Source organism: Mytilus californianus, unplaced genomic scaffold (assembly GCF_021869535.1).
Source record: "Mytilus californianus isolate M0D057914Y unplaced genomic scaffold, xbMytCali1.0.p SCAF_6, whole genome shotgun sequence".
In the NCBI taxonomy this organism is placed as follows: Eukaryota; Metazoa; Mollusca; class Bivalvia; order Mytilida; family Mytilidae; genus Mytilus; species Mytilus californianus.
Window position 1 is genome coordinate 15,573,647 of NW_026262712.1, and position 9,185 is coordinate 15,582,831.

Here is a 9,185-nt window from a genome sequence, read left to right on the forward strand (position 1 = left end):
TTGTGACGTTGATCCATTCATGTGACACGCAGTTTATAATTCGTTTGTGGTGTCCTGGTGTGCTGTCATAATTTCATGGGAGGTGTCCGTTGTTATTCTGCGGTTTACATGTTGTAATGTACTAATATATTTTTTATTTGTGTATTTCTCTGTGCTGAGTGTTCTTGCGTTTGTTTGTACTGTTTGTTCATGTCACGTAGTGTTGTCATTTTAGCGGTATTTTTAACATTGCCATGTAAGCGGGAGGTTTGGCTAGCCATAAAACCAGGTTCAACCCACCACTTTTTCTTAAAATGTCCTGTACCAAGTCGGAAATATGGCAGTTGTTATTAGACTGTACGTTTCTAGGTATGTTGGCGTTTGCTTTTGTTGTAGTTCAGTGTTTCTGTTGTTCCGTTGTTTTCCTCTTATAGTTGATGTGTTTCCCTCGGTATTTGTTTGATACCAGAATTCGTTTTTGCTTAATCGAATTATGACTATTGAACAGCCGGTATACTACTGTTTCCTTTATTTACTGAATACAAGATTTGAGATGTTGCAGAATTAGGTCATCAATATTCTACATGAACCACAACTTTTGACAAAACTGAATTGTTCGAAATAAAAAGGATTGTTTACCTTAGGAATTACAGTAGCTGTATTAGGCAAATAAAGGCAACAGTAGTATACCGCTGTTCGAAACTCATAAATCGATAGAGATAAAAACAAATCCGGGTTACAAACTAAAACTGAGGGAAACGCATCAAATATAAGAGGAGAACAACGACACAACAAAAACACAACATTAAAATGTAACACACACAGAAACCATTCAGAATTTCAGTCCTCGATGCTCTTCAACTTTGTACTATTTTTGTCCTTTTAACTTTTTATTCGAACTTCAATTATGAGTCTCATGTAGACATATCGTCTGGCGTACAAATTATAAGCCTAGTATCTTTGATTAGTTCTTTGTATCGACTTTAGATATGTCTTGTTTAATATAGGTTATCGAGAGCTTATGAAAAGTATTTTGATGAGTACATGCCCTTATCCTGAATTCTATATATATCATTTTGCTATAGAGGATTGGTTAACTGTTCTTACTCAATACTGCTTCCTACTCAACAGTAAAATAATGTTGTTGCCGTTCTGATAGATTGCGATTTTATAATCAAAAACGAATATAACAAGAATCACAACAATACAAAGAGAAAAATGCCCAACAGATGAAAAAGGTCACAGTCCAAACAAATGTTTTCTCTCAGGTAGAAAAAATGAGGATTTTTATAATGATTTTTATAACTTATTTGAAAAATTTAGCTTTGGCTTTCAATTAAATGAATCCTTGAGATTTCCTAGCTGTGCGTAAATATCTATCGTATGTGCACAATACACCACATCACCAGGATTTTTCAGATAGTTTGCATCTGAAAAAGTATTAGAAATCATGTTGATAATTGTATACCATATTATATCTGAATAAGTAAAATGTAACCAAAACAACTTTCACAAGAACGGCTCCTTTACTTTAATGTGTTCATGACATTACATAGGGTAAATTCTGAAGGTAACAAATTGTGATGTATATGCAAATCATAAGTGGAAATTTACCAGTAGGTATGTCATACTATGGAAGTCGGCCAATTTAGCGTTGCATATTTAAAGAGAAAAAAGCTAAAACGCGAAATGCGAAAACGCGAAGGCGAAATTGCGAATTAATGAGAGCGAAAACACGAAAATCTTTCATTCTGCAGTTTTGCATTTTCGCTTTTACAATTTGACGATTTCGCATTTTTACGTTTTCGCGAATTTTACGTTTGTCAATAACTGCCTACATTTTTTGGTACCTATGGCAATCATCTCGCATTCTTGGAAAATGATTGAGAATTTAAAAATAGCCTTTTTGGTGATGATAACGGTATAGTACTTGCCGCTTTTATTCTATTCCAGGTGGGCTAAACAAAATTCCAACGCAAAAATGAGGTTTACGATAATAATGTTTACTACAACTAATTTTTATTTTCGATTTAAAATATCTTCAATTTATTTTACTGACACAATGCATGATCATGAATTGTTTAAATTCTTGACTACCATCAAAGATATTTTGCTACAAAACGTATTTTAACTAAGTTGCTAATGTGTTTAAAATACCCTTAAGATAATGATCTTGCTCATTAATGTTTTGACCAAAAACTATGCGTGAAATAGCCATTTTTATGACAAACACGTAAATTTCGACATGTTCATGACAAAATTGTGACATCAAAAGTGAACTTTCTGTACTAAAGTTTCCAGATTAAAACAACTGGTTCATTAATCAAACAAATAACATAATTACGAAAAATATGAATAATTTTACTACTTCTGCAGTTTCAGGGGCCAAATAATTACTCTAATAATTCCTTCTCCTTTGCTGTTAAAAATTTAGGAGATCCTTTTAAAACAAAGTATGTATCTCCCTCATGCATAGCTTAAATTCCTTGTCCTGGACTGCTTTACTTTTTGGTCCTTTAGGATTATTTCATCTAATCAAATTTTATTTGGTTTTCAAACATTTTGACCACGATTATCACTGAAGGGATATTTATCTTTCTATTGCAGAACAATTTGTAGGTGTTATGTCACTAGAGCGAAACCAAACATGACAAGTAAACTAAAAGTCATATAAATTATTTTAAAATTTACTAACACGTTAACTCAGATGATTCCGTCAGTTTAAAATTGTTTTCATTAAAGTTTAAATAGATAGATAAGTTTGTACATAGAAAGCCTGTTCCCTCTTTCCCCATCTGTTTTAGGGAATGCTGGTTACTGCTTATTTAAATCGAAATTTCAGGATATTAGTTCAAACTATATATGTAAATAAAAAGATAAATAAATGTCAAATAGAAATACGAAGAGTCTAGATACGGACCGAACATGTAATGTTTTGTGTCATCAACTTAACATTGATTTGAACTTAAAATAGTTTATGTCATTTATTAAATAATGAAAGAAAATTTGATTTTAAACACTGACACATGACAGAATTTACTTAATATCAATTGTAAATAATTCAAGACTTTGGAAAAAGATACGTGTTTTATCATTTAACAAATACACTAGCTGCAGTTTTCGCGTGGAACCCAATGGCCAAGTAATTTGTTTATTATTTAAAGGCAGAATATATGAACTTGGTGAAGTCATTCAATATATTGAAAAAATTAGATTATCTGCTGTAAAACTGCAGACCGTTATAATTTTCAATAAATGAATTGCAGGCATGCAAGCATTAAAAACAATACTTAATTAATACGTTTATTTATTATATTGTATACAGGATTTTTTTCTCTGTTGCATGCCTCGTGGGTTTACCAAATCATATACGCATAATATGATACAATCCTTTACAATAAAAAAACGGAATCTACGTCCCATCAGGTAAAAGTTAGTTAAGATACTCTGACATAATATCAACAAGGTTTTCATTAGATGATAATTACAAGTTGGTATAAAAATTAGGAAAAGTTACATTTCATAACACTCAATCTTCTGGTGCATATTTTCACTTGTTTACATCCAATTCACACCATTGTTTTTGTTAACAAACGGATAAGTTATAAACAAATAAACTCTACCATACAAATCATGAGCAACACGACGGATATCATATGTGGAGCAGGATATGCTTACACTTCCTGAGTACCTCGTTCGTGTTGCTCAGTCTTCCATTTTCTATGAAGGGCTATGAAGACTGTAATTGGTCTTTTAGTCTGTTTTGTTTTGTTTTTTTTTGCTTTGGTTTCTTAGTTTTTGAACCTTGTGGTTTCTATCGCCCTCTTTTTGTTTTACATCTGCATACCTTTCGGTTATAGTTTGTTATTGGGGTTGCAGGCTGATTGTAAAGCACAATATTTCGCCTTATCTTCTTACATTTATCTTCTTACAATGTTTACCCCGAGCAATTATTTTTTATTTATTAAATCAATCTATTTAACATGATTCTCGTTGTCATATATAAGAGACCCTATAAAATACACTACTTATTTTTATTCAGAATTTGTGAATCAAGAAAGACAACTTCGTCAAGAAAAAAAAAACACAGGTTTGACAATAAGAAAGCTTTAACATGTTAAATAAAAGTCATGACCCATTGAATTAAGTGTTTTCTCTCTTTTAGACATTTCATTCACACGTTAACTAAATAGACCAGGTATAATGAGCTTTTTGAATGTTGTATGCCACATTGTATGAAAGAACATCAAGGTAAAAGGAACAAACAAAAACTGAGGAAATCGCATGAATTCCAAAACAAACGAGACTTCGTGCCTCGACACGGTAAGTGTCCCATGCTATACATTCATCCACCAACATTAAAAATTGATGTAAAAGTAATTTCGATAATAATTAGAAATGATAATAATGGATAATTGAATTAAGGCAACAGTAGTTTACATACATCTCACTAATCATTTATGAAATACAATATTTGCGCAGTTACACTTTTGTCATGCAGAACTGCTCACCTCGCTATTTTCAGGAGATATTGAATTACTGCAATACTTTAGTTTAATTCGATGGCTGTTTCTGTATTGACCATGATATATTCGACGTCCGCTGTATTGGAACTGAAAAAGACCGATCACAGATTTAATATTTGGACTGATCGAATATCTATACCAAGGTCAATACAGAAACAGCTCTTTCATTATACTTTTATTAAATGATTCTAGCCCTTTGAAAGTTTTACAGACGCCATCGCTAATTGTTGGTCGTTATGTAATACAGATATGTTTAATGGTTGTAACCACAATCCCTTCCTCCTTCCCTAGATTCTGATATTACCGAATGATTATTTCACCGAATTTAATTTGTACTTACCATGAGCAATATGACGAATGCCACTACTAGGATTGGCTTACCGTTCCAGAGCATCTGAGATCACCCTAGTTTCTGATGAGGTGTGTGTTATTCTGTCTTTTATTTTTTATAAAGTGTTTTTTTTAGACATGTTTGTCTTTTCGTGGTCTTTCTTTTTTTTTTTTTGCCATAACGTTGTGTGTCTCATTTCGAGTGTAGAATGTCCCCTTGGTATTTTCATCCTCTTTTTTCGAATAATAGGAAACTTTGTTCAACACTGCTGGGATTTTTTAGTTCCCGTCCAAGTACTTAATCAATGCTAGTTCAATGTATTCCACCTAGTAGATATAAAGTGCCTGGAATTTACATTCTGAACGTCTGCGTTCTTGCGTTCTCGTGTTTTTGATCGACGAAAATGAAACAGTTAGGGTTTTATATTTCGATTCTTATCAAACGCTTTTTAACTATTCATGACGCTTGAAGCTGTAACAATATCAACGTGGCGACGTCATTAGTTTTGCGCCTGCTGATTTTTTCTTATTAGGGCCAAATTGATTGAAGTATTTCACTACAAACCAGTACAAGTCTGAAATGGGCTATATATGTCCTCGACTGTACTGATTTTTACTCGACCAGTCTGAATTTTACTCAATGTTACTCGACCCCAATCATAACCATACTCGACTGTACTGATTTGTACTTGACTTTTAGCTTTGCCATTGAAAAAAGTCTTAACTATTACTCGACAAGTCTGAAACAGTCTTAACCCATTCTCGACCTGTACTCGACCAATTATCGACCATTTTATCAGTCTGAATCATACTCGACCAAAGGTCTGAACCAAACTCGACCAAAGTCTGAACAATATTCGACCAGTCCGAACATGCTGAACCATACTTTACAAAATACCTCTACTTTTCAGATTTTAACAGTTTCTCAAATTATCTTTTTTTTTAATTTAACTGTTTCTTTTACTATATTTTGTGACATGACAACAGCCACAATAAAGTATAGATATATTTACTGATTTTTAGATCATTATATGATTATCATATTTATCAAATTGAGATAGTCAAATTATCTAATTTTAAAGTCTGAGTCTTGGTAAAAAAAAAATTCTTTTACCTGAAAAACACACCTTAACTGAGTGTAATAAAACCTTATTAAGGTGCTTCTTGTTTGCAATGTGCTTTTCTTAATAAGACTTAATTCACCTAAATTCTTAAATAAAAACTACATGTATACGTTGTATGGTTACCTACAATATTTATATAACTATCTTTTTAACTGACGTTACAACAGCCAACAAAATCACTGAAATTGTTTAACCTTATATCAGGAATATATCTATTCGTACACATCTAAAAGGGATAGAAAATTGATTTTCTGATCAGGGGTAAACTATAAAGTAATACCTCCTGCTTGGAGCACACTCATTAAAAAGAGCGCACCTGGTCAGAGAGAAATAAATTTCAATTAATATCCTTTGAAAATTAAACAGCATCCTGTAAAATTTAAATCCCAAGGCCTTTTGAATTCGCTAATAATACACGAGTTTAAAGAAAAATATGATTTTCTTTTTACCTGTAAAACACACCTGCACTGAGGTGTTTTAACCTTATTACGGTGCTTCTTTCTTATATGCCATGTCTATAATTTGGACAAAAGTTAATTAATCAACCTAAATTATTACTGCAATTTTGGAACACAACTCCTTTTCTAAAAGGTTATCAAGGATTGCTATGGAAGTTCTATAATATTAGATTCTTGGTTTTACAAAACAAAGGTGTCATTTCTAAAATTTATTTAAGTTGCTGTATATACAATATCAAAAAATATGTTCACTGCGTTATTAACTAAACTCGACTGACATTAACAGGATTAAGTTAGTGTTGAAAATTTTCCAGTAACCATAAGATATATCTGAAACATTCAAAAATATAGGAATACCATTTAAGACATTTGAATAATGATCGAAAGTTCTAAAGTATTTTTGATGTACATAATGTAATGTGAACATGATCATATATATAACAATTCATTTAACCGAAAACTTAATTTATTACATGATGTTTTTGAATCCGATCAGAAATCACTTATTTTGATCATCTTGTTTTTATCTTTACTTTAGAGGTGATATCCATTGTATATATATATATTGTGACGGGTTGGCCTGCTACTAGTCCTACATGTATTTTGAAATCTTATAGACTCATCTGTCTATTAAATCAAATAAATCTTACTAACTAGCTAACCAAAGAAGATGTACAAGACCAAAGGTAGTTTTCATATTTTATGGATGCCATAGTTTTCAATTTATTGTATTTTTATAATTCAACATGTGTTATGAATGGATATGTATGTAATAGAGCTTTCTCCATTTGGCTCTTCTGGTTGTGATACTGTCATATTATTTATAATGCTTATTTCGCGTCAATATACAGCCACATTCAAGAGTCTCAATTCATATTATAGTCACAGCGTCAGGATAAAAATCAGTTGAGTCTGATTGATATATAAATCCTTCTTCTAAAAATACTTTTTAGAGATAGCTTAGGCTAAAATACTGAGCCATCAATACAAGTACTACATATTTTAGTATAAATGACGCATTTCAACAATGATAACAAATATTTACAAACTATTTACACTGAACATGACAAAAAGAAGATTTCCCACAGTTTTATCCCAGAAATTATATTAAATGTACTACTTAAAATCGGCATTACTAAAATATAGTATAAGCAACTTAATTCTCTCAGCTAAATCCACTTACAAAATAGCAAAAGGATAAATCCATATCGTCAAGTTACTTCTTAATTATAATTCAGGATGCCATATGTCTAGACCTAGGTATCAATTACAAGTCTATGCAACTATAATATTCACATTAAGTAATTTTTAGAGAAAAGTTCCAAGCTCAAAATAACAAATAAAATTAACTTTTCTCCTTTTTCTCATGTTCATTGATTTACTCAGTTATTGGCTAAAGCCAAACATTCCTTTTTCAAGTTGTTCTAATTCACACGATGCAGGTATAACTGAGGGGCAGCAGAATGACTTGCTTATTAACAAAAGTTCGAAATTTGCCGCCGCTGCTCGACTTATATACTCAAGAGCCAACCATATTTGGTAAATTAGACCTTTCTATTGGTTCCACCAATATTATAGGACCTTTTTATTGGTTCCAACATATATTATACGGACTTTGACAGTCATGTGACTGCCAGTATTTGGGCTATTGTATTTTTATAGAATTATCTTTATGTGGAGATGAATCAAAGTAATATAATTTGTTTTCAATAAAGTTATCTAGTCTATATGATTTATAATATGAAGCGTTTCTTATCCAGAAATGAACTTTCTTTTCGACCAGCTTCTTAAACTATCGGGTTGACAAGTAACAACATCATAAGTAGTGTAAGTAGCGAGTACCGCTAACTTCCTGTTCAACCACCTGAAACCAAATGACCACACTTACTTCAACATCTGCTGTTCTGAGACTGGGTTAACCTGTTGCAAGCTGACATAATCATTTAAGAATGATTTATACTATAGACAGTTAGCATATACGTATTTTAAAGACATGAAAATTTCTATTTAATTACGAATTCTACAGTAAAACAACCAAAATAAAAACCACCAAAAAAAAAGACTCATACTCTATTCACTGGGCATTACAATATATTATATATAAGTGTTGATGAATATAGTGTTGATGATTATATTATGTTAATTGTGAAATTTTGGTTTCATTGCTATATTAAAATCAATTTTGATTTCAAGTTATTGTTCAAATTTCTAGCAAAGGAAACTATGATAAAGGTTATTAAAAATAGTTCCTAGATTGATAAAATACAATAGATAGATACAGAAAAGTCTAGGTTGGTTGAGACTTGGTGGAGTATGGTTCAGACTAGGTTGATTATGGTTCAGACTCGGTCGGTCGAGAATGGTTGAGACTTGGTCGAGTATGGTTCAGATACTTATAAAATGGTTAAGTACTGGTCGAGTAAAGTTCAAGTACAAGTTCAGACTGTTAAATTTGGTTCAGACTACAGTCGAGTAATATCGCGTAAAATTTAGATCAATTCAGACTGGTCAAGTAAAAATCAGTACAGTCTGGTACAAATATAGGCCATTTCAGACTTTTACTGGTTTGTAGTGTGTGATAAATCAGGTATTGTATGGTAACTTTCGTTGAAGCTCTACATTTCTGTACAATAATTATAAAGATTAATTACTGTCTTCACTGCTTACTATTGATAAGTTTTAATAGTAAGGCATTGTTTTCTCTTTTGTTTGCAGGTTATCAAGACGGAGAGGTGTTTTCGATATTTGTATCGTGACTGTAAAATGTT